This window comes from Balearica regulorum, chromosome 24 (genome assembly GCF_011004875.1).
Source record: "Balearica regulorum gibbericeps isolate bBalReg1 chromosome 24, bBalReg1.pri, whole genome shotgun sequence".
Classification (NCBI taxonomy): Eukaryota; Metazoa; Chordata; class Aves; order Gruiformes; family Gruidae; genus Balearica; species Balearica regulorum.
This window is the reverse complement of record NC_046207.1, coordinates 7608857-7633632: the sequence shown is the minus strand read 5'-3', so window position 1 is coordinate 7633632 and position 24776 is coordinate 7608857. Positions and strand designations below refer to the sequence as shown.

The 24776-nt window shown below is 38.5% G+C and overlaps 2 long non-coding RNA genes across 3 annotated transcripts in view; one reads left to right on the top strand and one right to left on the bottom strand.

The window, feature by feature from the left end:
- Positions 1 to 2949: 2949 nt before the first annotated feature.
- LOC142605130 (uncharacterized) lies at positions 2950 to 19455 on the bottom strand. 2 transcript variants are annotated; one of them, XR_012838881.1, is made up of 4 exons: positions 19323 to 19394; positions 14288 to 14391; positions 4327 to 4384; positions 2950 to 3107 (listed from the first exon to the last, which is right to left on the bottom strand). It is a non-coding gene; the product is annotated as an uncharacterized LOC142605130 (long non-coding RNA). The 2 variants fall into 2 exon arrangements; XR_012838880.1 differs by lacking the exon at positions 14288 to 14391 and having other exon boundaries at positions 19323 to 19455.
- Positions 19398 to 24776, top strand: part of LOC142605129 (uncharacterized) — a 26288-nt gene continuing 20909 nt past the window's right edge. The window contains exon 1 of the long non-coding RNA XR_012838878.1: positions 19398 to 19543. This is a non-coding gene — a long non-coding RNA (uncharacterized LOC142605129). The remainder of the gene's footprint in view (positions 19544 to 24776) is intronic.

The window sequence follows — 24776 nt, the reverse complement described above, 5'->3', positions numbered from 1 at the left end:
GCTCATGCTTCATGATAGATCACTAACTTACAAGTGAGACGCAGCCTTCTGTCTTGTGTTTTCTTGTGGAATTGCCTCATGCAGTACAATCTTGAAATCACAGGAAAGAATATAACTTACAGGTAGAGAAAACAATTGCTCTGACAGACTGATTTAGTTGTGGGTTAGATCACTCAGGTCAAACCCTGGTAGATGATGCTACTGTACTAATGTGGAATTACAACCTATGGGATTCTCCCAGCTGTGCTTTATCCCTTGGCTGTTAAATGTGTGTTTGCCTTTTCTCCCAAGGAGACGTTTGGACTACTGTTCTGCTTGGGCTGTCTGCTCATTCATATAGCATATTTTTAAATTGCTTGAGGCTGCTTTATCGTGTTTCTGCTTGCTACATGGATGCACTTGAAAGTATTCCAATGGTAATGCAGTTTTAAAAATGCGCATGCTCTATCCACGATTGCCGTCCCATACTTTACTGTGGCTATGTCCTTCTCTCTGCTATGTCAAGTAAACTGCTTTTATTGTGAGAAACCATGCAGAAACTTAGGAGCAACTTAAGCATTCACTAAGATGTGGTGCAGAAGGCAACATTTACCATAATATTTAATTTTTCTTGTGCTACTTTTGGTCTACTATACACTAAAATATCCAGATGATAAATATTTCACCTCTAACTCCAAGGCATCATAAAAAAAAAAAAAAATGAGTAAACTGGGGCCATAGCAATCTCATTGGTCTTGAGAGGTTTGAGTATTTCCTTCTCTTCTTAAAAAACAAGCTATTTACTCATATAGATAGCAATTTGAAAGTTTCTAGAGTCAATGAAAGTGGTAATTCCAAGGTGGCGACATCAAAGAAAGAAAAATGTCTGTGTTAGCTCTCACAGTTACCTCATTGGCCATGGCCTCAGCAGAAATAGAGCTCTCCTAGCCTCAAACAAGTCTTGAAGAGAAAATATAACCGGTACTTAGGATCCTTGTACAGAAGGCTGGATTCAGTTTTGTGCTCTGCTAAAACTTATCCTACATAAATCACTTACAATGCCTTAGCTTCTCACTCAAACATAAATAAACAAACCCACAGGTGCTGTAAAGATAAAGTCATTGAAGTGGCAGAGGATAGTCAGAAATAAATTGTGAGAGGTAGATAAGTATGTAAAATAATCGGGCAAGCATGCCTGCCTGCATGTTAAGGATGTCAGAAATAAAAGATGAAGATAAAATATATTAGGAATGTGACAGGCAAGCAGGAGAATATATTGCCAGTCTGATGCAGTATGAAAAGAACAGAGAGGAAGGCCACAGGGATAGGCCTTTGAGATAAACTTTCTTTTGAACTACTTGTTGCTGATAAATTAAAGGAAAGCTTTAGTTTTATCCCTACAGACAAACAGCAAGTTACATGCATAAGAATGGGTCCATAGTAATATTTTGCTTAGTATAGTGTATAATTTTTTATAGTATCCATAGTATAATTTTGCTTTATTTCTATGCTGCTATTTTATTTTTTTCTCCCCTGGCTGGAAGGACAGGGAGAAACAGACAGTTGTTTGCAGAGCAGGACCAGTTAAGTGAAAGCAGTCCTTTACTCAGACTCTGTGTTGACGTAAGTGAAACTTTGAATGGAAATAAGATTTTGTCCTTACACTGTTGCAAGATCAGGGCACTAGTTAATTTTGACTGTACATTTTCCCCAAATACCTGAGGCATATTTTCTGTTCTAAATTAAGTTCAAGACATGAAATAATGCTGATATAAGTGTGGGTTTACCTTTAATTTTAATATACTTATTTTTGCTGAATGTTGGGTTTGAATCAGAGGAATGCAAATATGCAGTAAATCAGAATTAGGAAAGGACTATTTCCTCTCTAAAACTCAAAAACCCCAACACCTGAGTCTTGAATATTCAATGGTATTCTTGATTGTGTGGAGAGCCCCAGTTTAATTATACATGTCAAGAACAACATCAAAATAGTTTTGCATTTCTACAATGATATACACCTGCAGAGATGGTCATTCCTGCAAAACTGTTTCTCTTTGTATGGGTTTCTGTCTCCAGAGCTGAAGCTGTGTTACCACAGTTTCCCTCAAGAAGAGAGAAACCACCCATCTGCTATGATATTTAGTGAATAATCTTTGTTCTATAAATACTTGAAGCTTTGTGCTTATTAAAAATGGAGTATCACTTTAAAAAGCAAAATGCTGGCATACATGCTGACTGACTTCACTGAAACAATAAACTGATTAGCTAATCCTGGCAAACTTCATGTTGTTTTCTGAGAATTTACTCATACACATTGTTAGGTTGGAACTTGTTTAATGGTGGCTATGTAAATTATGGAGGATTCATTTGTTGTTTTGATAAATTAACTATGAATAGCAACTTTCTTTTTTTTTTGTATTTTAAACACAAATAATTCATTTTAAATTACCCTTCTTATCTCAACCAATTGCAAAGTTGCATGAAATAAGGACTTGATCCCATTCTCATGAAAAGCCCAGTGAACCTGACTGCAAAACTGCCTGTGCCCCAAGGAACAACGTGACCGGAAGATGTGCTTTATCTCTGGCCTTTGATCCCGTGTTTCACAATTAACTGAAAGGCATGCCTGCATATTCTGTGATTTCTTATCCCAAAAGTAATTTTGGATATCCTGAATAATACCACTAAGCTGTTTCACTTAATTCACTATGACAAAGTTCATAGTTGCAGGTGTAATTCCAATATAAATTTTCCATTGTGTGTCAGTTTAAAAATTACTTAAAAATGCAAGCATGAACTCTATTTTGAAACTTTTGTTATTAAACTGATTTATTTATATGAAGAAAATAAAGCAAATAATAAAATGATGAATTAATTACAAAGCATCCATTCCATTTTCTGTTTGTAATATCAGGACAAATGACTCGGGTGAGTACTGGGCACACGAAATTGAGGTGACTTTATTTTGGTCAAGTACATGCTTCTCAAGTTTTTTTTAAGCTCATGTTGCATTTCAACTTCTGCTTGACTGATATATTGTCTATAATAGGAAATTTAAGGCCTGATCTGTTCCCAGAAGATTTGATGACAGATCCATGTCCGATTCCAGAACTCTCATTTGTGAAGGTCTAGAAAAGAAAAAGAGGTGACTGAACATCACCAACTCTGAAGAAAAAAATTTGCAATACAAATAAAGCAGTGTAAGAACAAATCTTCTAAAGAGCAGGAAGAAAACACATGTACCATCCATAAATAGAAAACTCGTTTTTCCTCCTTTGATCTCTCCCCCAAGGTGATAACACATACTGAAACTAGATTTTTCCACATAATATACTATGTTCTTCAACTTTTTGTTTGCATTTTATTCAGGTTGGGGGTGTGGCTTGTGTTTGGGGTTTGTTTTTTTTTTCCTTTTGAGTATGGGACTCTTCACTATATAAATCAAGGCCTTCTGTTAAAAATATTTAATCTATTTTGCAGATGACTTGCCAGAGTGATATCACTGTTATAAGAATAAAACTGAAAGCTGTGATTCTGCAATGTAAGAAAGTACCAACATGACATAAACAGATATACAAGGGAATGTTTCCAGTTCAGTTTATTAGATTAGTTAACTTGCAAGTCTAATTTGGATTTGTGACCTTTTGCATGTTAATATCATCGGGGGAACTACAATGTGAGCCATTCAAACCAAGTCATGGTGGTTCAATTATGAAACACTTCATATGTTCCTGTTCCACAAAACAATTCTGCCCTCTGTTTTCTAGAGGACAGGTGTGACCTTTGTCATTAAGATGTTAGTGTTTTTCATGTAGATGTATCCATCGTCAATAACACTCAAATTAATTCTGGTCCTTAAAAATTCCTTGTAATGAGATAAAACAGAGTAACTTTTTGTTATTGAATTTTTATGCTCAAATATGAATACCAATATTGAGTACTGAAGACTGAAAATAATAATTTTAAATTAACATATCCCAACAATGCTTACACAGTTTAGGGTTAAGAATATAGCAAGCTCTTGGAGATAATATAGTTTCCTTCTTGGAGTAGCCACACTTGAAGGATTAAGTCTAGACTAATGCACACAGAAAAGCGGAATAGGTAATGTACCAGTCTTTCAACTTCTGAATTTAAAAAGCTATGTTAATCCAAAGCGGGGGGGCAGGGGGGGGAAGATTGAAAATAATGTAATAAACTTTTATGCATATCCAACTTGTACCAATCACAGACAAACATGTTTACATAATTTGGCTTAATATCTTTGGATACATGGAAAAAGCTGAAAGAAGAAGCATGTCACATGTTGAGACAAGGGCTTATTGGTGAAGTAGTATAAATTCTTACCAGATTATGTCTGATTACGTTTACCTGCTTTGTGAGCATAACACTGTTTTGGATTGTTCTGAAAAGCAGAAATTGAAAGTAAAATCCTTTTTTCAGAAGTTTGTATAAGGGCAGTAACCTAACATTCCCCAATATAAGCACATTAATCTTACTTATACTAATCAAATGCTACAGGGAACTCCTAAAGCCCTTTTTTTTCCCTTGGAGATTCTGAAAGTCCATGTATGGCACTGGTGAAAGTTTAGATATACATTAATTGAATGATGAATGATTGAAAACCAATTGAAACCCAATGAATGATCATGGGTTTAAAAAAAATAGTTTCCTAATATATATATCTGTATGGATATATGTGAAAATGACTCAAACACAGAGACTATGCTGATAGTCTTAATTTTAATGGCAGTAAAGGGTTCCTTTCCCATCTTTCAGAGATCTTTAGTACAGTGAGCTGGAACAGAATGTGTAAGAGGATTCAGGTTTTGTTTACATGTACACAGAAAGATTGAGCCAAAGAGCTGTAGCATGTACCAACGTATCCATTACTCACAATCTGGCAAGTTCTGTATAAGTGTAATCTTCCTTGTACGTGGTATAAAGAAAAGATTGCTGAACCTTCTTTAGGAAGAAAGAAGGAAAACTTCTGTGGGGGATAAGAAAAGCCTAACTAGCTAAAAGGCTAGTGTATTAGCTGAGAGAAACGTCTTCCTGCTGGGCCACTGTCAAAACGGTGATAAACATGAGAGCATCTCAGAATGATAATCAATATTACTGTTAATTCTTCCTGAAGTACCATCTCTTAAGACCTCTATGATCTGATTCTGCCAAGTACCTTCCTGATTATAATTGTTTTCTGTAGTAACTTGCATATTTTAATGAAGATTATTTCGTAAGCTGTATCACCATTGTACATTCAACGTGTTGCATTGTTACTAGTATAGCAACACTTCAATCAGAAGTAGAAAATATTTTTGTCATCCAGATTAGTGAACTATTCCTGTTATGTTTAAAAAAAAAATTGACACATCTTGCAAACCTCATATTGGAAGTTTAAAGTAAAATACTGCAGTGCAAAGGATTAGCACACCATTATTGTTATGAAATTAGAACCTAGGAAATAAATTTTATATGCTTTCTTAATTTAACAGAATTTCCATCTTACTGTATCATTGATAATTAGATAAGGCCAGTTTTCTTAAAAATATTCAGATAAACTTCTATTTTTCACTTCATTCTTGGAATATGATTTCATTTTTTTTCTAAGAAGGAAAGGATATTATTTTATTCACCAGTCAGCATTTGCTGGCAGGTAGCATGGCAGTGGAGGAGATAATCATCTAGATAAGCATCTAGAGAGCCCAAAACACTAAGGCAGAAAGTGGAAGCAACTTGCCGGAAGATATCACTCCATAGCAGCATTAGAACCTAAATACAAAATAACCTTTCCAAAGTAAATGGTACTTCTGTCATTGAGCTCACAAATTCATTGCTTTTTAGCTTTTTGGGTTTTGATTATTTGTGCTTTGTGGTGTTGGTTTGGTTGGGGAATATTTTGTTTGTTTTTATGTGCAATTTTTGTGGTCTAAATATTATAATTTAGAAATATAGTCATATCTCATTTAAATATTCTGAAGGATGGAGTCTTTACCGCAATGTTAACAACTTGTTCAATGATTAACTGCCTATCATAAGAACTTAGCACATTTTCTCCACATTTTATTTTTGTAACGTAAGCTTTCAACCACAGATCTCTTGCTCTTTGACAAATAAAATAGCTAAGAACAGATAGCTTCTCTTTATGCAGGTTCTCCACAAACTGGAATGTTAACCATAGAAATAAGTCTAGTTTTATATGTGTTGGTACCAAAGTAGGTCTTTAGTATACCCTACTCTAGCTTCACTCTTCTATTTAAACATCTTGGAAAAGTCTAGATGTTCATTGTTGCTTGCTACCATGGGGCTAGAGGTCTCCTTCAAAGTCTTTAATACTATTTCAAAGCTTTGGACAACACAGCTATAAGTTTGAACGGTCAGTGAAGTGCAGTGTAACTTCTTCTAGAGTATGGTACAAATGAGGAGCAGAGAAGGGATGAAAAATTCCAAAAATCTACACATGCTCTGTTGCTAGCTTGGGGTAGAAGCTTTAGCCAATAAAGACAAATAATTGTGTTCTGTATCCTCAGATTAGAAAATAAACCCCACATTATTCAGCTTTAAAATGATTTAGATTCTTTTCTCAGGGGCATTGTAATTTCCTTTCTTTTTACCCAGATACTTTTAATGTGTGTTTAAAGTGAGACCATAAAGTGTGCATAATCTTCTAATCTCACAGTCCATTTTAACATACTTAGTTCCACTGTTTAAATTCCATTTGGCTTTCAATTTAGGATAAAAATTATAAACACTGTATTTCAGAATGTAGAAGTGAGACACCAAGATCTATCTTTGTGTTAGGGGGAGATTATTTTAGTTTCAATTCCCTGTTGGGAAAAGAAATAAAGCAGAAAAAAGACTAGAGGGAGCTGTTGTTCACAAATAATCTCTATTATCATTTAGTTTTCTGATTTATTTCAGAATAATCTTTTCACTGGAGGGGGAGGGAGTACTGTCCAAAATATGTAGCAATAGCATGGAGGGGAGGACAGATAATTAAGGCAAAAATATGGACTACCTGGTCTAGTGGAAGCACATACATTACCTATATCAGGGAGAAAGAAAGGGAAGCAAACATTGAGGACAAGTGAAAGACTGAATTAATCTGTCCTGTGGTTTAAAGGTATAAATGGATACATTTTCATTTAGATAGCAATGCATAAAAGATTCTCATTTCACTTTTGAAACAGCAGAACAAATGCCTAGACAAATACTACATATTGGAAATAAAAATACTGACGCTTTGTTTGATAAAGGAATGGAATGATAAACCAGTAGATAGCTCCATTCATAGGGAGGCTACTGCATTAGCTCAATAACTAAAAGAAAGCTTATTAAATAAACAGAAATGTTTCTTCTGAGAATAAGTATTAAACAATGCAGACAACCTGAATCCTCACCAAATAGTTTCAGTCAGTTAAATAGAGATATCTGGAGGGTAAACTTTGATTCATGAAAAGCTGCATGATGTAAAAGAATCATCATGTAGTATAATACATGAAATATGTACAAGCCAAATATATTTGTTGGCACAAAAATCCTCTGGCATATTGAAGTAAAACATCCACATATTTTAGGGGTTACCTGGTAAGGCTCTTGTGAAACTCAGCAGCCATCAGATCACCCTGGACTACTGTCTTTCATTCTGTTCTAATCATAAAACAACTGTGAATTTGCTCAGTTCACCACCCTTTCCTGTGAAATACTGAGCAAACATAATGTTGCATGTTGATACAGTCTTTTGGGAAAAAAAAAAAAAAAGGCTTGAACTAGTAGATACTCAACTTGTTTCTCTAGAACCAAGTTCAGTTACACTGGAATGCTTCCTTGGAGATCTTACGCCTTGTAACTCCACCAAAAATAGCACTTGCAAATATTTCTTTCATTTGAGAACCTATCTTCATGAATGCAAAATAGGCTTTATAGATATTTGTGATCTCATTATGGACTTTATATTTTATTAAAAATTGTAAAATTATAATCTTTGAATATGCATTAAATATAATCTACTGATTTTCAGTATGTACATACAACAACAAAATTGCTATGTATCCCTTTGTCTTGGATGTGCACAAGGCTGAAAAAATATTTTTCAGTCAAGTTATTTGAATAGATATTGGTATTTAGCATAGAATGTGCATTGTGAACGAAGCTTTTCTCAATATGCTATTCTGTGCTAGACAGATGGCCTTAGTCTGTCCTGCACTTGAATGAATACCAGCAACATCACCCAAATGAATTTAAACACAACTAAGGGACTGACTAGTGGCGAGAAAAATCTTCTATGTAACAGTTGTCTCAGATTCACTTTTGTAATTGATTGCCACTCGAAGACAAAAAAACACCCCAACCCCACCATACAGAAGCATGCCTTATCTAGTGCTACTTACAGGAGTCATTTAGAGCACAGAGGGTGCATCTGCAGTGGCATTTTGTTCAGATTCGGGCCTTGTACGTTTGAACCAACTCTCTAGTCTCCACTTAGCAAGGAGCAGTCTGGGAGAACACATCCTACAATGCCTTTTGGATAGACCTTAATGGGAAGACAGGCTCCAGCTGGTCATCAGCATTCATTCAGTGACCAGCCAAGCAACAGGCAGAAGTAAAACCTCTTAAAACACATATAATGTGGACGTCATGTCCTTGACTCCAACTCTTACTCTGTAACTCTACTTCTATCAGGCTGCATTACTACCTGGTGAATATGTAATCCAGAGTTACCCAGAGACCAGTCTAAGATGGTACAATCAACTTCCAGGAAAGCAGGTCCAGTCACAAACCATTTTCTGACCACCTTACCAACATTTGGATGCTCTTTTTTGACTGGGTCTTCTTTACTATGAATCTGTATCACAATACAGTTGGGGGAGGGAGGGGGAATCAAAACATTGTAGTATGTAATTCTGTCACTGGAAATATGGTGGAAAAAACCCAGGAGACAGAAATCATAATTGTGTATTATTTTGTTCACCTAATACACTGATTATGGCAGTATAACAACCAAAATAGAAGTGAGGTTGGTAATTGAGCAATGTATTCAAATTACTATCAGAAATATGCATCAAAACTCGAATACAACTATTACAAAAGCAATGTCACTTAAAAGAGAAAGTGTATGGGAGAGGCATGCACACCCAGCCAAATCATTCACCCATTGCATGTTTTAAAGTTTGCCAAGTTCAAGTAAGATTGCTTTGCTTTGTAGACTAGGAAAGCCTGAATCCCGCCAAGTCAAAGTAATATCATCTGCATTTGCCAATAGTATGCACATTAGGGAATGACTCTGACCTAAATGTAATGACCTGATTTGAAAACACACTCAACCACGTAAGACAGTGTTTATAGACTTAATTTCACATTGTAGAAGACACAGGTTTTTCCACATCTGAAATGAGGTGACTCACGCCTTTTAGCCCACTCTGAGAACTATGCTCTCTCCCGTAACACAGGGAAGCATGGAAGCAACATCCCAATCCCATTTTTTTTACCAAATAGTTTAATATGTAGACTGCTTTCTCAGGTTGTAGAACTGGGTTTGCTTCCCCTTCATATGAACGCCCTAGCCACTAAGCTGTTGTCTCTAGAGGGGTGGTTCTTGAGTTTTCCTACCTACAGTGTTCACTTTGCATGGAGTGTAAACAAATACTGGTAAGGAGGAAGTTAATACAGTTGTAATCCAGCTGTTGGGGACTGGCAAAATAGTGCAGGGATCTAAGTTTCAGTAGATTGGAGCCAAGGCTTCCTCCTCCTTTTTCTGCCTCAGTGACATTTCCTCCCTGAACTCCATTACCTAGACATGTAGGCTAGGAGAATATGCAATGTTTGTAGCTCTTGAGAGGGTTTAGACACAAGTGAGAAATCTAACTGTCCAGAGTGTTCAAGATCCAGCTGGGCATGCTCAGTTTTGTTTAGTTCTCCTGGGAACTTTACTGGAAGATCTAGCTGTTCCTAGCTTTTATTCTCTGGATTGCTAGCTGGTAAATCAATAAATAAAACAATTATTTCCCCAAGAACTCCTTGTGTGAATATAATTTGACTGTTTTTCTAATGTCTAAAGTCTATCACGCAACTTTCAAGGGTACTTTGGATTAAGACAAGAGTTTAATGGAACTACCAAATAATGTTTTGGAAAATAGATTGACCTCTGCTATGAGCCATGTCTGTTTTGAGAAATATCATACTCTGATGAGAGATGCAGCACTAAGTTTTCATGTTTAATGCATTTTAACTCTGAGAATCTCTTTATGGTGATGACAGCAAATGGAAAACAGACTATGAATAGCAATAAGCACAGATATCCTGATCTCAGCAGATTAAAAGATATTTGGGAAATAGCACGATGATTGCAGCACCAAATTCTGCGTTCTTACGATGTTCTTAGGAAAGTGGCTATCTGGTGCGATACGATGATGAGACATGGTGTACTGTAGCTAATCATCCTACAGGTGGATGAAACAAGTGGAAGTTCTGGCTGAGGGGGAAGCAATTTACTTTGCAACTCATCTCATTTACAGCTATCTAACTTTGAGATGGGGTTAACTTCTACTCAGTGGGCTCATACATGTAATTTCTAGCACTGATAGAAGATTTCCCTAGATTTTTCTATAAGAGAAGACCAGAGGATTTTCCTGGTTTACTCTGAATCTCTAAGAAATCTGTGGGTTTTTTGTTCCCTTCTCCCTGTAATTTCTAGCCTGTGAAACATAGTAAAAACACATTCTAGCCTGTGAAACATAGTAAGAGCACAAAACCTACATCAAGAAAAAACTTATGAGTTGTAGTAACCTCCTCCATCCTGACTGCTTTTCAGTTAAACTCAAGACCAAACAAGAAGCTTGCTTTTCCCTTACAGAATGGCAAGTATTAACATAGCTCAATACGCTACAATAATTTGTCTTTGCCACCTGTAAAACTCAAGAAAAGTTTCTGGTGTGCACTGTTCTACATAAAAACTTTGGGATTTTTTTTTTAATTTAATCTATTTTTATAAAGGGACCAATTCTTGTGTGTTTACAGTGGAGTTTTTTATGTCAATTCACACTTGCCCCGGCTTTTGTATTTTGGACAAACAATTGTATAGGGTACAACACTCAAAATAATTAAGCTTCTGTTATTGTTGTGACAGCTGATGGCTATGGGTGACTGAAATTTTATTAATAAGCTACACATAGTAGAATATTTGAGTTATCAGTATCCTACACTAAGAACAAGTTCAAGCCAAAACATAACCAAGTGTCTTTTGATCACGAGTGAGACCTCATCCCATAATGTAGGTATTATGAACTGCAGTTTGGGTCCACAAGATGGTGAACAAATGTGGAGTGGATAACAGAAAGATAATACAGGCAGCTCTGCATCGCTATTGCATTATTGTGATCCCTTGGACTTACTGATGCTAATCCAGCCAGTACATAAGTACTTGTCTAACGTAACATATGATGGCTTCTTGCCTTGTTCAGCAATAAGGGGTTCAGGTGAGCTTTATATTTTCCTCATTCTGCTGTGGAAGCACAGTACAGCTTTGTCATTAACATAGATCTGACCCGTGCTTGAGAAACTGAAAGGTGCAGTGGGTGTAGGCACAGCTGAAAAATGTAATTGTTACTGATTTTTTCTTAAATTAGTTCTCATGGATTTTTCAATTGTTTTTATTTTGAATTTTTAAGGTAGGTCCTCTAAAATGGAATTTCTTTTCATTGGCAGTTCTCCATGACACCAGTTTAGTCTAACAACTGTTATGTTTGATGGTTGTGGTGTGTCAGAACTGCCTGTAGCAAAGACCAAACTTTGGGTTTCCCCCTCTGTTTTTCCCATGTGTGGTGGTTTTTTTTTTTTTCTTTTTAGCCTGTTTTCTGTTATGCTTCTGTTGTCTCAGACATGCCTAAGGAACAAAACATACTATTTGTCTGGAATAAGAGAGATTTTTCAGTGTTGTGCACGTGGATGATAATGATCTCATGTCTGAGTGTTCATAACCCATGTTCTTTATGAGGTTCATGACATGATAAAAGAGTTAATCCACTGAATGACTAAGTTTACCACTGATGGGAATAATCACCTTGTAATGCAATAATCTTGGTAAATATAAATAACAAACACTGCAATCGTTTATTGGAACTTAGTATTGTATTTAAGGATGCTCACTGTTAAACCCAGAGATAAAAATCTATAAAATGAGGGAGCTAATGCTTTCCATAGAGTTTTCTGTTCTCCTTGCCTTACTTGTGAGTAAAACTCATCCGGCACAATAAAAAAATGCTTGTATTTGTTTTCCAGTTGTTTACATGCCCAAACATTGCAGAAATGCTGCCATCAATGCAAGTGGACTTGCTGTGCAACTGCGCAGTGGTCTTGATGATCAGTCTGACTGCACAGCTATTTGGTGTTTGGTTTTTCCTATTTTAATGCTGTCATCATTAGTTTGATCAAGAGGAATGACCAAAGCCATTTGATTCAACTGCTTCAGCATTGTCCCAAGAAAAAAGGAATCTCTGGCTAACATCACCATCACATAGCAGCCTCTGTCCTCCACAAATACTCGGCATAGTGGAATAAAGGGGAAAAAGGGAGCAGTGGCAGAGCGTGTACCAGCAAGGCATGTTTGCTGTCAGCATGGCCTATAAAGCCGAACTATTATGTACCAGAATCTGAGGCACTGTCCTGCCAATTGTAAGAGGTAAAGACACCTTCTGCTTCTGGCCTGTTAAACTTCCCCCAAGAGCTACCTGACCAACCCAGATAACACGAGTGGAAATTTAGTGCCAGACAAAATGACTGACACTGAGAATTTGTACAGCATACAAACATACACTTTCTATATTACTGTGTCTTTGAAACCAGAGTTAAGCTTCAGTGTGCAATTACTAGAAAAACTATTGTAGAAGTTAAAAGTCATGGTTTCCACTAAAAATCAGGAAGCTAAAATACTGCTCAATTTAGAAAGGAAGCAAATTCTTGTCATTTGGGTCTTATAGACATATATTTGTATGATGCATACTTTGTCTAGCCTTTGGATCTTGGCTGGGACTCATAGCGATACCCCCAAAAGAGGTGAACAAAAGAAACTCTACACTTTTCTCACTGGGTGTCTATTTGAATGTACGCTAGAAAGTTTGTCCTCGTAGCATTTAGTTAGTAGTCTAGCTTGGTCAAAATCAAGTTTTTTTCTGAAGTTAGTTTAGTGCTGTTGGACCCAGGTTGCAAGTCCCTTACAGATCAGCAGTTGTTTGCAGAGAGTGAACAACTGTAATGAAATTGGTGGTAATAGTTCTGTATACCTTCTCAGTCTTTCCCATAAATATTACAGTTTGCACCTGCTTGAGTGAGTAGACTTGCCTGCCAAAGAAACTATCTTAATTTACATACTGGAGACAGACTGCATAGTGTGTTGTTCCTAACAAAAGCCCCTACACCGCTCAATCTTCCCCCCTCCCCTTTAGGCTTTTAAATTACTTACAGTAAGAAAGCAGCTGCAAACAGATACACTTATTTCAGTACAGCAATATCATATTCTAGCATTTTTTTTCTGGATGTTTCCTTTACTGCTTTCGTTTTTCCATTTTAGTTAGTTTTAAAAAATCTATTAAAATGTAACAAGTTAATGGAGGGACTGTATAAATGACTGCAGAGTTCTAAATTTACTTTCAGTAACTCTGTATCAAACTGGCCCAATCTGCAAATCAACAGATGATTTAACTGCCATCTTTACAAATTTCATCTTGGCTCTAAAATTCATAATGTGATCTCTCTGCCTCTTACATAATTGCCAGTAATAAAGACTAGCATTCAGAATTTAGCTGAGAATTATTTTGATGATGCATGAAGCAGAAGAGGCTCCAGATGCTCTCTTGAATAGCTATCGCTGCTTAGTAAGCAATTAGGAGTAGTCACAGTCTTTTACTGTATTTAAACAGCAAGTGGGCTACTGGGGCCTAATCCTTAAAAAGGCTTGTAAGTGTGACAGAATTGTAAATAATATTTTAAGGCTAGGAGCAGGAATTCTACTTGTAATAGTGCAGTAAGCAGATATGACTTTAAGGATCCATTTGAAATACATAAATTAAAGTATTGAAATATTATTAAGCCCTGCATAAAATAAATGCAGTTCTGTACAGAACAAAGATGCTGATGGAAAGGTTGCTGCATGACTTTCTGTTGCTTTTTACAAACATTACAATACAAGATAATGAAATAAAATGGATGTCATTTAGAAATAGCCATCTTAAAAGAGCTACTCTCAGCTCACCACCAAGTGGAAATAACTTTTAACATATGCTGCAGTGGGTTTCTCTACTGCTTTCTGGCCTACCTGAGACTCTGAATCCATCTTGTATGGCATTTCCCTCGCATACTGTGCGTTGCTGATGAACTTCTGTCTTTCCTGTGCTTCATCTCTCACCCGTTGATCGAAGCCTGTACACAAAGCAAGTATATTTGTTTTCTTAGAACTGATTCTATTCAAAAGGAAAGGCTGTCTTGCCATTAGTGACAAATTAGAGCTTTGTCTTACTAATTCTAAACCTTGTAGTTGCAAAATTGCTCACTACCTTAAATAAGCTTGGTCTATTCATGAGCAGGAAATTAGTGGCATCAAGGTCTAACAGAGTATTAGTTTCATAGATGGGAAACCAGGAATCTGATCACAGGAAACTTCAGTAATATAAGACATGGTCAAAATCCAAAATATACTATGGACAGAATTGGTGTTCTTTCCTGAGCAATCTCTAGACCCTGATGATTCATCAAGTCTTTACTAAAATAATAAGTTGAAACATTCCAGGATTAGTATGCTAGCAGATGTCTTCAGCCTCACCACAATAGCACAGGGAGCAAGCTAGGAGTACAGAGCCAGAAAGCCACTTGAGGACGGACTGTGCTGCTTTTTGGTAAGCTTGCTTAGACTACAGTGTTGCAGCTTTATGGGATAATCCTCTTTTCACCTTTACTCATTTTCACTCTGTTTCTCCCTAGAATGATAAACATGTCCTGGTATTTCGTCATTCCAGACTGCATATAAAGATTATTTTAACAAAATACATCGTTATGCCAACACAATGATTTCTGTAGTTTGGTTTAATTCTAACCATACAAGGAGTTTGTGTTCTACGCCAACTATCATTGAAGGCTGAATCGTGTCTTAACATATCTGAGAATGACATTACAAGGTAAGTACAATAACTGGATGACTCAGTATATGCAGAAAAAACCCCCATGTTCCTGCCTATAGGGAAGGGTGTGGAAGATGAGAGAGAAGATACCTACCAGACATTTTTCCTATGGTTGTTTGAACCAAACAGAAATAACAGAAATAGCTTGGCAGCTTTTGTGGTTTCATGTCATGATTTCATCTGTACAAATCACAGAATTGGTTAATATGCCTGATTTACTTTGGGGATTTTAAAATTGCAAATACCAAAGCACTATCTTTCTAACTGAAAAATCTGGTCACCTTAGCACAACTTGAATTTGTCCTCTATTTGGAGCTGCATGTTAAAGAGAGAATCCATCTCTGTGCTTAGAAGCTCTCTGCACACCTGAAGATTTATTTGCTGCTCATTATAACATCTTACCTTCTGAACTTATACAGTTGCTTAACTACTTGTATGCAACTAAATTGGAAACAAAGGAGAGGTAATGTGAGAGAAAGGTATAGCAGCATGATTCAAGGAGCAGTATGCAAATTTCTGGACAGAATATTTCAAGTGGCCTGTAAAAATAGATGTGTTCTATGCACCAGAGGAGATAATGTGAGCTATATTCACCGAGAAACTAGGGAGATAAATCAGAAGTGCTAAGAGCAAAACTCATAGACTGTTGAGCACAATGCAGTCTTTAAGAATGTACCATGACAACATTTTTCTGAAAGAATCAAAGATATCTAAGGAGATGTCAAAATCAAAGTTTCTTAGATACAAAATATATATTCTGAGAACATATTTCAAAATTGATATCACAAATTATCAAAGGAATCAAGAAAACTTACAACTGTTAGTTAGCAACCATCTTGAACTACTTCTCTTGCTGCTTAAACTATTTAGCATCTGTAAAAAAAAAAGAGAGAAATGAACCTTGTTATAGCCTGTGCAAACAAGAGATGAATAGTCAACTTGGATATTCTGATATCCAAAAATATTATATAGACTTACCAATAACTCAGAAGATTATCAGAGAGAGATTGCTATAGAAAATAAAGGTATTTTCAGAGTGCAAAATACAATTTAAAAAAAAAGTTGACACTGGATCATTAATTGCATACCTGCAACTCTGCTCTGTGAAACACTGTTAACGTCTCTTTCATTGTATGCAGTTATCACATGCAGTCTGTAAAAGTATCTCAAACACTACAACCTGTGTAAGTTTTGCTCTCAAAATTTGTCATAAAAACCTCATAACACATTTTCATACTTCTGCTGTTCTCAATAAACTGCAATGTCACCCGTGTAAAAGGCCAATGTAACATTGAAAATATGTCAGCTGAGCAGCAGTAGACAAACAAAACACCTCTGTCTCTCTCTCTCTGGCATAAATTGATTGCTTGTTGGCAATCTCAGGAAATGAAAACAAGGATTAAGAGAGATGTAAAGAATGATTTATGCTTTACTTTTTATAAGACATTGGGAAGATAGCATGGACAAAATTCCACTGATTCCGATCATGTCCTACATCTTTAATAACAGAATAAAGATTTGGTGTTTTCTGCAGGATTAATATTTACATACAAAAATTAATGATTACTTGTTTCCATAAAATGAAAATCATACTGGCTAACTGTAAATGTAGTAGCTATGATGAAAATACATAATGCTATTCCTGGAGTTCATCAGCTTCTGTGTCTGAATAAAAAATGCAGAGTTGTACTTGGTATAGCTACTGGTGTCCGATGGTATCACCCCTTGGAAAACAGGTTTTCTGAAGGCAGGCCTCATTCACAAGGAATAAGGTAAGGGAAGAAGTGAAGAAGGAAAAGGGAGAGGAAAATAGGCAGTTGGAGGCTGGATGGTTATTTAAGAAGAAGAAAGGGCACGAGACTCTGAAGCCAGAAGCTATGATTCTCTCCTTAAGACACTCTGTTTACGTAGGCATTTTCAGAGACTTAGTATTTTAAGAACTGCGACACACCAACACTTGAGAATAGTTTCCATATCAGATAGCCTAAGTCAACCTGCTAAAGTTGTTCCCCAAGGGCCAAATTCAGTCTTGTTGCATCACTGAAAGTCTGCTGCAGCTAGTCTGTATGCTGGTATTAGTGAAAGGGGAATACAGCTTGGAAAACATTTATGTTTTCCATCTTTTCCTCTTTTTGAAGCTGGTGCTGAAGACTGTCTAGAATTCAAGAACTGTCCATGTCTAGGCCACATCCTGCAAAACACATTAAAGCATAACTTAATTCTAGTCTTGTTGTTCATAAATTAAAATCAAGTGTTTTGTGGCATTAAGGTCTGTATTTATGATTTAATAATCTATCATCATAAAAATATAAACAATTCTCTCTTTTAATATCATAATTATAGAGACAATACCATGCTCGTACTACCATGTATGAACGTATTTCCATCAGCAAGACAGAACTGAGAGCTACATCCATCGGTTGCCTAGGGACCTAAATAACATTTTGTCTCCATATTTTTTCCTTATTTATTCATTGTATTATCTCCTGCAAGTGCAAAGCTTGCAATCCCATGTGCATATCAGTGTTGTACATACTGGTATCAACAAAACCACTCATAGAACACCAGCAAATAAAACAGACGAGAACGCAGATCAGATGGGTCATTTTGTCTCCCTCAAATGATTACGAGCTACTAAGGAGGAGTTTCTACTATGCCTACTGCATGTCAAACCAAATGAAAATGCTGTACTGAAAGAAATAAAATCCTCTCTATAATATATTGCTGCCTCAAAAAGGGGGGGAAGGGGGAAAGCTTAGGATGGTCCTTTGATACCCAAAAATAAATATCAAGAAGTTTCTCTTTTGCTTCTGCAATGAATTGGTGAGATGAAGAGGCGGCCATTTTATCTGGTTTTCATCCCTTTTCTTAAAGGAGGATGTGGAAATGCTAAAGAGAGTTCAAAGAAGGCCTACAAAAATGATCCAGGGCCTGGAAAACAACCATTAATCATGTAAGGTTTAAGGAGCTTAACTTATTCAGCTTAATTGAAAAGAAGGTTAAGAGGTGACTTGATCACTGTGTATATCTACACACACCTTTAACAAGCACCTGATAGCAAAGGGCTTTGCAACAATACTGAAAAAAGCAGAACAAGATTTACTGCCTGCAAAGTTGGCAGGCAAGTTTTAAAACAACCACAATCACACAATTACCTAGTGATGAGGATAATAAAGCAGTGGAACATCTTATCAAGTGATGAACTCACCATCACCTGAAACGTTCACAGGTAGTTAAATACTTTTTCAGTGTAGATAAGATATTTATAAGACACTATTTCACCCAGCTTCTGGGATAAATCGCATACGAATGCAAGGAGATTGATTGAGCTGGCTGGTTTTTGCAGTCCTTTCTGAGCTTAGATCATGCGATTGTATGAGTTTTCCTGTTCATCCCTTTAAATCATGGATGCCATAGGGACAACGAAATTGCTGGCCCCTGCAATCAATAGGCTCGTAACGCAGCTTTGTACCAACACAACTCAAATCTCCTGTTTCGGGGTATCGTCTGCTCAGCCAAGGAACTGAGCAAGATTGACCCTGCCCTTAACCCTTCAGTATGAGTGGCTAAGCTTATTCTTAGGCCTGTTTGCCGCCTTTTTAACTATCAGAGACTGGCTAAAGAGGATGGGGGTAACCCAGAGTGGGCTGATACAGCATAAGAAATGGCAGGCCAACTCATCTTTTTTTGATGTCTGGCTAATCTTCCCACTTCATATGATTAAGGTCAAACTGATTACCCGATTATTTTTTTTTCAGGCAGATTGTTGGAGGGAAGCTTTATTTTCCTCAGGAGCCAGGGGGACAGCTTGCCAGCATCAGGGTATTCTCTCTGATGGATATTGCTTGTGCTGTTGGCTCTCCTGTTTTCTAATTTGTGCCTGTGACGCAAGTTTTCTGAAGGACTGAAATGCCTGATGATACCCATAGCTTAAATAGAGGGCTATGAGTAAAATGTCTTGTCTTGTGGTATACGCACAGGAGGAACAAAGAAACTTTTGTTCACTTCAGCTTTATGTAACTGGCAATACAGTGGGAGCCACGCTCACCATCACCTGTCCTGCTGCCAAGTTCCTGCAGAGGTTCCTCCACGTTAATCACACTGTTTAATCACCGCCATCTGTTACAACAGCCAGCTATGTGGCAGTCCGGGGGGGGGGGGGACGGGACACCTTACCCGGGGCAGCCAGCGGGAGGCAGGTGGGGCTCGGCGAGGGGCGAAGCTGCCCCCGGGGCGGGAAAGGTCAGACAGCACCTGAAGCTGGCACGGAGGAAGTGAGCGGCGGCCCCCGCCGGGCTGGGGACCGGAGGAGCGGCGGGAAGGGGGCTGGGAGCCGCAGGAGGAGTAACCCGGCCGAGCTGCGGAGGCCATTTCCCGGCGGGAAAACACGCCCGTGGGTGGGTGAGTGAGCACTGCTGCCGTCGCCGCCCCCCTGAGGAGCGCTGGCGGGGCGGCCTCCGCGCTGCGGGAAGCGGGAGGCGCCTCCTCGTGAGGCGGCGGGGAGCTGGGGGGTAGCGGGGCGGCGGCCCCTCGGGCGCTGGACGGCGTCCGCCTGTTACCGCGGTAACGGGGCCCGCCGGCGCGCGGGCGATCCCCTCCCCAACGGCCGCTCGGGCGGGGCAGCGCCGCCGTGAGGGAGAGCGGCGGGGGGCGAGCGGGGACCGGGCGGGTTTTCCTCAGCGTCCCGTCACCCGGGCTCTCAGCAGCGGGGAGGCCGCGGCCTGTCTCTCCTCTCAGGCCTCGGAGGAAGGGGGAAGGCCCCTTTGGGGATCCCCGCGCCCTCAGCAAAGCCAGGCCCTGAGGCGATGGCCGTGCCTCTCTCCGGGGCCTTACAAAGGGCGCCTGGGTCTGTCTCGAGGTGTTTCTAGACCCTTTGCCCGCCCCTGGTGAGCACCCGGGGACTGGGGAGCTGGAGGTAACCGGGGCCTAACCTCGCTCCAGCCCTCTGCCAGGGGTGTCGGCCTGCTGCGGCCCCGGGGTATCCGCAGCGGCTCCTGCGGCGCCAGTGGAGGGAAGAGCCAGTCGCTGGGGAGCCGTTTTGGTGCAAGGCTTTGGTCGTGTCATACGAGGTTTCTGTGAGAAGTCTCCCCGTGGATGTTAGACACGTTTACACAAGAGCAGAAAGGGAACGGTGAGGTTTCTGTTCTCTCTTCAGAGACCGCATGTTTGGCGTTGTTTGTTTTTAAAGACTGTTTCCAGAAGACTAACCACAGAGTTGCGGTGCTTTTAAGTCTAAACCAAGGCGTGATCCAGACATACCTTTTGTTTGTTTGCATTCTGTCTTGCTCATCTTTCAGAGGAAAACATACTCAGTGCAGCATCACACCTGTGAGTTGTAAGCAGGCATAGAACTACACATGTTCCTAAACTCAGGTGCATCTTCTTGCTTTGCTATGTTATTTAATATTTTGATAGATTCAAAGCACAGTGACACAGTAGCATAAGTACTCCAGTCCTCCACTATACGTCATGGTACATGTATCAGACATTGTTCTATGACTCCATCTGGCACATGCTAATGTTTTGTGGTTTTGTCCTGCTAACAAGGACAAAAACAGCAAAAGGGCAAAAGAGACACTAGCAAAGACCAGTTACATTTGAAGCCTTTCCTTTGCCCTTGGTTCACCTCCACTGTTCTTAATATTGTCAAGTTTCCAGAGCTCAGTGGTATCTCTTAATTTGGAATTTCCTTGTTTGTTGAGGTCAACGCATGAGGCTTACTTTAATGATTTTTTTTTTTGCTGTACATGTAATCTCTTACTGCAAACAGGACAAAAATAATTTTAAAATGTTGAAAAATATTAATTAGGCAGAGAGGGAATATTGCCCAGGAGTATCAGATTTAAGTAACAGCAATGTCTTCCTTCTGTCAGCGTAGCCATGGCTATTTCCTTCGCTTTCTGCCGTCATTATTCTGGTTTTGGTGCCAGCACTCCATGTGGATTCATGAAGTATAGGAAAATAAAGCGCTCATTGCCCTGGAGATGTTAAAGATGCAACCTCAGGAGAATCTCCATCTGCTATGATAATACAACCTAAATAAGAGGTATAACCTTGTTTGGCGTTCCTGCCAATCCCATGTGACATGTAGTAATATGCTTAAGTCCCCAAATACTGTTGTAAATCTGTCCCATAATCTACAGTGCACAAGCAGCAGGGATCTAGGAGCAACATCTGCTCAGAGCATGCACACAAGCTACCTCTTAGTATGTTATGGTGCTGAATAAGGGCCTCACCACCCCACCCCCCCTTGAAATCAAGCTGGTTTTAGTAACAATTTAGGTGATCACAGACTCGCTTCCATCATGGATGTAGAACTGACCATTTAACCATTAGTTCAGTTTGTTTGGCTTTTTTTTTTTTTTTTTAAAAATTGAATCTTTAGGTGCTTTTTAAAGTTATTTTTTCTTTTTTGACCCTGCCTTCTCCCTTCTGTCTGTATTATTTCAGCAGTGAGTTTTCATTGCAGACTATCTTGCTAATGTAGCAATTGTGCTGGGCAAATGACAAAGGCAAAGAACAGATGAAAGCCAACTGGTGTTACCCATATGATTTAAAGTTGCATTTTCTTTATATAAACAACATGCCTGAGGTTGCTGTTTCAGCTTGCTTTATCCCACCCATGAATCTCTGGATTTACATGTCAGTCTGTGTTCTGCATTATATCTCTTTCCTTTTTCTTTTTGTGTGTGTATGTGATTCATTATAGTTTAGCATCATAAAGAGACTCTCTAGTGTGCAACACATACAAGTCAGAGATACCATTATAAAATTGCTGTCCTGCAGCGCATGTAATCCCTAAGATGCTTTTAGAGTTCTTCTGTGGCAAAATATCTCCAGCATGCCCCTGAGTGAGCAGTATCAAATGATTTTCAAAGCCTGGGTTTCTTCTTTGTGCAGTTTTAGTTTAGTAATAAACACTGCAAAATCCAGCTCAGGGCTATGAAAATGGGAAGGTCTCAGCCTTATTGGTCCCTTTGGAATGACATGTATTTAAAATCTCATATCAGGATAATGGTTATGAGATTCATGACCTTGTTTGCAAGGGTGTTCTGAACTAACAGTCAACAGTGCCTCACACACAGTTGCAAATTTTCATTGTAAAGCATTATCAAAACAGTATAAAATCTTCCATAACAGCAACAAACCTCACCTGACTCACTGAAGAGTCACACTTGAATTCAGATTGTGTCTGAAGTTGAATAGTCTGTTATTTTGTTCAAAATTACAGTGCGGCCACAACAGGAACTTGAATGAAGCTGAGAACAGTGGTATTTGGGAAAACCAGAGTATCATGGTATTTATGTTCATGCTTTTTGCAGGCCTCCACACTGCCTAAGGGGGAATCTTTTAAGAGCTAGATCTTCACGTGAAGGATCTGATTTCAATTTTTTTCACCATCTGGGAATTGATGTATTCTTAGAGGATCGCAAATTGTTTATCATGTTCTAAAGCTGGATTCTCTTGCATGAAAACTGAAGTGCAAATATAAATGAGAACAGACGGAGTTCAGAAACACTGGAGATGAATACAAAATGGAACAGCAGCACTTCATCATAGGACATTTTAAAATCAGGTCCTGCTGGCTAAAAACACAAAATTGTACCAAGTGTAAAATTCAGAAAAGAAGAAAGCAAAGAAGGAGCAAGAGTGAGCTGCTTTTAAAACATAATTCATTATAATACAAGACGTAATGTTTAGAATTAGAAGAAATACATTTATTTAATGTATATATCAAGGTAATTAAAATGAATCGATGTTTGATCCACTGAATTTTATCCCAAGAGTTTGTTAATTTTGATGAATAAACTAATGAAAGGCCATGTAATTAAAACATGGAAGTAGTTCCATGGAGGACATGGAGGTTGAAGAAGGGATTCTACCTGTGAATAGAGGATAGGTCCATCAGTTACTACTGAATAATACAGGGGTCTTAATGTAACATGCAGCTCAGGAAACCTGTTAATTGGTTGTTGTCAGAAGCAAGAATGGCAGATGAGTGAGAGAATCTTTTTTGTCCTCTGTAGGATCTCTGCTTTCTGTAGCTGTTGGTAGCTTTTGCTACAGGATGTAGATAGGACAGTGGGCTAGGTGTGTGTGCAGAAACTCACTGCAAAAAACAAAGTTGTCATAAAGACCCTTTATTTGTCAGCTCTGTGTCCCTTAATGTGATAAAAGTAATTTGACTAAGTTTGATAATAACTCTAGTATTGCAGGATTGAAGCAATGAAGGCTTTTGGGTTTTGCTAATTAAAGCAAAAAAACCCTTCTATGCTTCAATTTAAATGAGTGGCATTTGGCAGGTCTGAACTATGCAGCTGGAGGAGCACCAACACTGTCGGACTCCTAGATATGGACTAGTAATTGTCTCTGGGCTGAAAATATTTTCTTACCAGGCAAAACACATAATTTGGTGATGTTTGTTATAGTCTATATTTTTACTTTGAAACCCACAACAAACCTTTGTCCTCTGAGGAATGTGGAGCTGCATTTGTGCCCTTTTGATGGGGTTTTCTGTTTTAGCCTTTGTTCTTGGATTTGTTGTGCAGGTTAATGTCTACTTTGCAAGGATGGGCGCATTGTGGGTTGGCCCTGAGCACCAGACAGCCCGTGTTTGTGTAAGCCCTGCAGCAGATGAGGAATTCAGTTCGCCTTCAGTCTGTCCTCTGGCTAAAGAAAAAATAGCCATGGTCAGTCCTCTGTAGGTAGCTATTATGACTGGGAAACTGAAATGCAGAACCAAGGCTACTTCTTACACCCTCGCTTGCCCTCGTAGGGGTCAGATGTTAAGTAGAACTTCTTCAAAGGCTATTTTCATCTCTGCACTGTTTCCTGTGATAAGAATAATCAATGCAAAGAAATGCTGCTGTGTAAGTCAGGACTTTATTGCCCAGTGGGTACAGTGAGACCACATTATAAATTTGATGGTGCAAGCCCAAAGTGAACTTCTGTCCCACCCCAAGTCCTCATGTTACAAATCACATATTCACAATGTATATTTGAATGGTCTTGTTACCCTGTTCTGATTGCTGGCAGATGCTGTACAGCTAATGGTGTCATTTCTGTTACTACACGAGTTGTTAAGTGGGCCAGAAAGCAGCCTTTAAGATTAAAGTTTAATCAATCCAAGTATTTTCAGAGTGAGCAAGTATAGACTTTTTCTTCTTGAGAATTATAGTCTACTTTTTGAAATCCCTGGCAGAGATAGAATGTTCTGTCAGAAAACGTCTCCAGTGAGAAATAGCAGGCAAAGAATATTTTCTGTGGGATGGCATGAGCAACCTTGTACTTTAAAGCTTGTATATTAATTGCTCGTTAATGGGCAGCTTTTGGCAGAATTTCTTTTTGGTATGGCCTCAAGAATTTTAATGGAGCATCAGTCCGGTCAGTGGAGAAAATATACTTTAAAAACAATAAACAGGATATTCAGTGGTTGTGTCAGTTTGTGACATTGGCTGAATCAGACATGTTCTAGTTTTGGTCAATTATAAACTCTGCATTAACTTCATTAAGAGCAGAAAGATGCCTTACATTCTTTCAACCCCAATGCAATATATTTTTCTGGATTTTTTTTTCCCCTGCCTGACACAAGTGTTTTCAGAAAGATTATATGGAAAGGCAAACAGTATC